Genomic DNA, 6000 nt, shown 5'->3' with positions numbered 1-6000 from the left:
GGGGCTCTGTCCACACTGTACGACTCGCAGACATAGACACCAAACATCAATGGCTCTGTTGTGTCCCAGCAAGACATGATTCATTCCATCCAGATGCACTTGTGGAAGACGTCTACTGCTCCTGTCTTTACAAAAAATCTGGCAAATACAATAAGGAAAAAAAAAGGGAAAAAAGTGTCAACCATATATAGAAGTGGGGTTTTCTGGCATTTAGGACAAATATTACAGAACTTGTTTCCAGATATGGAAAGGGGCAAGTTCTTACATGATCTGCTCATTGGCTTTAGACAATGTCTGGAAGAGTTTCAAATAAGAGAAGCAAAAATTCATTAAGTAATGTTGAGTGTAAGGATCTGGTCACACTTGCATGGGGATTTCAATTAGAAATCAAGTGGTGTAAATGTCATAACCAACATCCGGTATAATATAGATGTTAGCCCTGGGCCCAAGCCTTCAATGTGGCCGATGGCCACCCAAACCACTCAGCAAATGTTATACCCAAAAGGACCTTCACCCATGAAATCCTTGTATATCTGCTCCTGCTCTCAATATACATGTACACAAGAGCCTTTTCAGGACTTTGGAAGGCCCTTCAAGTGTTCTGAAAAGCAGGTAGAAGGGACACATCCTCCATTACCCAAGAAGCTGATTCTTTTACCATATCTAGGAAGGGATTTCAGACTTGTAGGGCCTAAATATTCATAAAGCCTAGGGCCCACAGCAGTCCTAATTCGTCCCTGTCAAGATCACCATCAGCTCAACGACGGCTCTTGATGGAAACCACTGATTTATGATTGGTTCTGTTGCGTATTGTGCTGATGTCTATTGTTTGGCAGGTATAATACTGATATATAGAGTTATCATTATCTCATTCAGGGACAATACTGTTATTTAATGTAACCCCCTTATCCACCAGATAGGGATAACTTTCTGGTTGGTGAGTCCAACTGCTAGGTCCTTCACCAATCACAAGAATGGGGTTCCTAGTTTCCCCTAAATGAATGACTCGGCTGCTTCTGATTCATTCTTTGCAGGAGAAAACTTAATGATGTACATGGCTATCTCCAGTAGCACAAAAGACTATAGTCAATAGATTGCAGGGGCGTAACTTGAGGGGGTGCAGAGGGTGCGATCACAACCGGGCCCAGGAGGTTTAGGGGGCCCTTATTGTGTCACTTTCCCATATGAGAAGACTAGTACTATAAGCCATACATTATAGTTGGGGGCCTGGCACAGACTTTGCATTGGGGCCCATCAGCTTCTAGTTAAGCCACTGATAGATTGACTTTGTATTGGCTACGCATGCGCAACTAGAAGTTCTCTTTTAAAAGTACAATTCCCTTGTCCTGATTGATACAGACTTATTATTCAGACAAATTATTCCCAACCCTATATATCAGAGTAAACTTGAAATAACCAGAACACCCATTTGATGTAGAGTAGGATATAGGTCTGGGGCAAAAATTGGTGTCATCATGGCACCCAGCATCCATGGCATATGTAATGTATAGGAGAAGATTTAGTGATGTTCAATGAACCCTGACATGTTGCTTAGCCTGTATCTCCATGAAAAGCACTGGTATCCTCTGTGTTACCTTTGCCCTATTCTCTCTTTTCCTACCTCCAGGGTATAACAACATCATTACTCGGTATAAATAGATGTACAGGATGTGGCCGCTGATCGAAGGTCAAGCAGCAGGAGATGTTCAGGGAAAATGTTATATTGATCTATAGCTTTGCAATCCATACAAGAATTTCTATTTTTTGCTTGTTCCTGATTATCTTTATTATTTATCTGGACTTTTTTTGTTTTGTTTTTGGATCACTTCCCTTAGGATCTGAAAGATGCGATAAATTACAAAAGTAAAGAAAAAGTCTCGGCAGAAGAATTACAGCTGGAATGACTATGGATGAAAGTTATTCAGGATACCCAAGAATGTAATAGAAATCAAACATGAATGTCCACCAATCAGAGAGGGGTGCCCTATAGCCCCTACTGGCCCAGATCTTCATTATACTATATACTCCATTTGTCCAGGACAGGAAGGTATTGTCCTAGTCATCCCATTTCCATGAGAGAAGACTGCTATCAGTGACCATCACCACTTTTTTGGTTTCTAGTGTGAAATATACTTTAATCTGTCCAGGTCAGGAAGGTTCAGTCCTAATCATGTCATTTCCATGCTCGTAAGAAAAGACTGCTATAACTATGTGGCCATCACCACTGATTTGGCTTCCACAGCCCAAAGTAAAGGAGAAGAAAACTAGACTTAGTGCCTCAATGGTTGTATGACTATACCACCAACAAGTTCAAGGATTTCCAGAATTTAATGTTGGGTTCAAGTAAAACCTTCTTTGGAGAAAGATGACAAGATGAGCAAAGTTAGTTTGTTCCCCCATGATAAACCAGTACCGGAGGTTTGTGGAAGCACATAGTCTATATTTCTAGTATATCCATGTACCTTTGACTAATTTTGATAGTCACCAAACCCAAGATTATCTAAAATTACCCCTTCTGAGTTATCTCATTGTATAAATACATGTGGGTTCTTCTGATTGTTTTAGATCTTCGAGGGACTACAACATTCCTTCCACTTAGGAAGGTAGTGGGGGAATGTTTCATTAATTTGTCTAGTTTATACACGATAAGAGACAACAGCAATAGATGTAATTTTCTGGTATGTTTTTCAAGGATGTCCCAGATATAGTGTATATAAAATAAATATTGACTAAGCCAAACGATATTGTCAGGTCGAGACAACTAGTCTGAAAGCGGAACTTACTTTTCCAAATGTTGTGGGGGAAAGTATCAACACATTCTCAACTGGTCCTCCACATCCAAATGACAAATCTGATTAGAATAGACTATATATTATATATCTCAGCTTGGTGTCTGGTGACAACCCGGAGGTCCAACCCCGGTCTTCCCCCATCATATAGCGATCTTTAGTTTTTCTCACGGTCACAGATAATTGAATGAAGCCTGATAATTCCTGTAACAGAATATACATTCAGCCTTTGCCTTACATTCCCTAAACAAAGCTGACTACCTTTTCTCTCCCTAAGCCTGTAAGTGTTCGCTCATACTCTGTCCCTCTGTGAGAATGTTACAATTTCCCGTGACATCTTTTAACGCCAAGTTAATTGGTGCCTGATCAGATGAACTGGACCATAGAGGAGTTTATGGTAGAGATTAGCGGGTTGTTTTTGTTGTTCTTGTCCACAAAGCTGACGGAGTGGCCTAACCTGTCCGGTCGGAGTGGAGAAGCACTTGGAGGATTGGGAGTGACAAGATGTTTTCATAGAACTCAACTAAAAAACTGTAAGCTCCACTCAAACTGAATGGTGGACCATCACAGTCTGATGAAGGAGAAGGAAAATTGCTGTTTGCATAGAAAGCTGTAGAAATCACAGCTCCTACAGCTGTTTGAGCCTGTGTGTCTAGGGAGACCTTTGTACATGGGAGTGTGCTTATCTTTATTGGACTCGTCTTAAGAAAATATGTTAGAAGGCCATACTCAGTTCTTAAAGAAGTAGTCTATTTTTAAGGAGAGGAGCCACAAGTTTATGTCTATTTCCTTGTGGAGGACCCAAGATATGAGTTTGTGACATAGACTTATTGGAGGATATTTACGCCAGCGTATGATAGCCCCGCCGCTGCATATTCGCAGCCCGATACATCAAGAGGCTTCCAGCTGCGCACATATGAAAAGTCGCCGACAGCAGCGAATGCGCAGGCACGGGGACAGTAACGCCTCACGCTGGCCCACTCCCGGCCGGCCGTGCCCCCCCCCCCTTCACGCCCCTTCACGCCCCACTGGCGTGAAGGTGGCGGATCGGGGCAAATAATCGCAAAAGCTAGCAATAAGCTAGCACTGACGTGGCGCAGAGGTCCTGATAAATATGCCCCATTGATTTTATAGAGCAACAAGTTGTCATGACTTAGTTCCACTGCGGGGGCGCTGTTTGGATTGGACAGATTGATCTTTTTGATAGATGAACTTCGGAAACTCAAAACTTTCTATAATGTGACAGTCTACCAAGTGGTTAAGATGTGGGATTATAAATAAGGTCTCCGATAGGCTAATAAAAAGTTACAACTTCTCTAGATTAAGACCTACTGCCTTACAAGGTCCAACCATTTGATGGGCATGGACATTAAAGAGGTTGTCTGATCCAATTTCAGTTTGGAGCTGAGCTAGTAATCACCTCTGTGATGCCCATACGCCAGACAAATTTTGACTTCACGACAAAGGGATTGTTCAACACCACTAACAGTTTTCAATCGCCTGTAGTACCACCACAGAGACACAACACTGAATTTTATGAACCATTTGTGTACTTCATAGAAAGCTCCCCCCCTATCGTTTAACTTAGAATACTTTAATAAAAGATTTAATTGGGAATAAAAGAATAATTTTCCTAACTCAGTCCACGGCACATAACAATCACTCTACAAACTCTAAAATCTAAGCTTAGACTTGATGTAACTTTAATACATAAAATGGCTTCTCCTAAAGCTCTCCAGCTTCCATAGAGGCTCCGATAATCTAAGGAATACAGTTTTCAGATCATTACAGACACTGAATAGCTGTAAACCTTCCAAGAACAGCTGAAATCTGTCCCAAGAGGACGAATGCATGTTACACTGCTTAAGCTATCGCTCTCCCCACCCCAACGTATTAGAGAGTTATTGGCCCTTGAATCTGAAAAAGTAAAAGTCATCGTGCCCTGATAATTGTCCAAGATCGTTCCTTCAAATTAAAAGGACTTCTTGTTGCTGTAGATAGAGTTTCCTATAGAATGAACATCTACATTCCTGGTTAAGGCAGGTGCCCCCTCCTGGTACTTAGCACCCAAGAAACATCCCCATTCACTTCTTGTATTTTTGACCCCTGAGACATAAACATGTATTGCATGATGATACCACCACAGGGACACAGGGACTTGTTCTGCGTGGACAACCAGTTGAGGCCAGCGAGGGATCTCTGTAACGTACAATATTAGGACCCTACATGCAACTTGTAAGAAACGCATCTACCCTTTTACCCAAGCTATGCCCTGCTTACTAGGATGCAAATCCTAGTGCCAGATGTGGCAGATAAATGGTGTTGATGTCCAACTGTCCCAATGCAGGTTTCATTATGTTTCATCTTGTAAAGACCCTTTAAATGAGCCGGTTAACTAGCTTGTCCTTGGACAAAATTGGTCCATGTCAAAAAGACCCTAAAGCTGGTCATACACATTGGATGTGTATTGGCCAAAGCCAACAATTTCGACAGGTTTCGCCAACCTTCTACCATAAACTGAGATCTCCTCATGGCATATTTTGGGAAAGATCTGCCAGATCTCTGGTTATCTGGTATATAAGCTACTAATGGGTTAGTAAACAGCATCTATCCCCTCTTCATGCATGACCAAATCTAGACTACTTTGTGTATTGTGAAGTAGGCCAAGATGTTGGACAAATAAAAGTACTGGGAAGTATCCAAAATTCCCCACCAGTAATGGACCAAACTAATGAATGACCTCTCTCAAGTGTATTGTTACCTAATTATAAGGTAGGTCATCTTAATTAGCTTTTCAATAGGGGATCTCCATTATCTGTGTGTGGACCTGCATAGATCTGACTGGATAACATTTGCCGTGGCCACAGACGACATGTGTCTCCAACTTTTGTCTTCCACCCCCATGGTGGAACTGACCAATAACTCAGGTTGTTCTCAGACCAGAATGAAGAGACAACCACTTGTTAGGCCAGTTCGTCAAGTAGCCTATTGAGAGCCTCTATAAGGATGATGTGGAGCGGAGCAAAAGTAACCAGTCTCAAGGTGTATGGATTGTCATATCAATTACCATCACTATAATTATGGATCACCTACCTCCGAAACCACTACTTTTGATATTATGTATATACTTATTCCCTTCACCCTATGGATAGCACATGCATGCTCAGTTGAACACGCATGTGCCTTTAGGGGGATAGCTGCTGGCAATAAA

Source organism: Engystomops pustulosus, chromosome 8 (assembly GCF_040894005.1).
Source record: "Engystomops pustulosus chromosome 8, aEngPut4.maternal, whole genome shotgun sequence".
Classification (NCBI taxonomy): domain Eukaryota; kingdom Metazoa; phylum Chordata; class Amphibia; order Anura; family Leptodactylidae; genus Engystomops; species Engystomops pustulosus.
The sequence above is the reverse complement of the archived record's forward strand: the minus strand, read 5'-3'. Positions refer to the sequence as shown.